This window comes from Ceratina calcarata, unplaced genomic scaffold, assembly GCF_001652005.2.
Source record: "Ceratina calcarata isolate Rehan_Ccalc_2016 unplaced genomic scaffold, ASM165200v1 scaffold89.2, whole genome shotgun sequence".
In the NCBI taxonomy this organism is placed as follows: Eukaryota; Metazoa; Arthropoda; class Insecta; order Hymenoptera; family Apidae; genus Ceratina; species Ceratina calcarata.
Genome location: NW_017180261.1, coordinates 476 through 778, shown reverse-complemented (window position 1 = coordinate 778; position 303 = coordinate 476). Strand labels below are relative to the sequence as shown.

Genomic DNA, 303 nt, shown 5'->3' with positions numbered 1-303 from the left:
TCTCAGTTTTTTATGGATTCTATTTATAACAGTTGCAGGTTATCATTTTAATTTTTTCTGTCCTAAACATTGCATGGATTAATTGTGTTTTTACAGGTTGTTGTTTTTAGGGCGGTTGAATCAGGGGTTCAAACAGACGATGATCCAGGTGAACAATTTGTAATTTTGATATTAATTGAGAAGTCGTTTGTTAATTTCTGGGGCTGTTTCAAACATCTCCTTGTTTGGTAAGTCATTTGTTGTCTTTTATTTGTATGTTTAATTTCTTTTTTGATTATGTTTTAGGTTTTTTGTGTTTTAGAT

General features: G+C 30.0%; 1 long non-coding RNA gene across 1 annotated transcript in view; it reads left to right on the top strand.

Moving 5' to 3' along the window:
- Nucleotides 1-303, top strand: part of LOC108631376 (uncharacterized) — a 772-nt gene continuing 469 nt past the window's right edge. The window contains exons 1-2 of the long non-coding RNA XR_001916925.2: nt 1-38; nt 111-227. This is a non-coding gene — a long non-coding RNA (uncharacterized LOC108631376). The remainder of the gene's footprint in view (nt 39-110; nt 228-303) is intronic.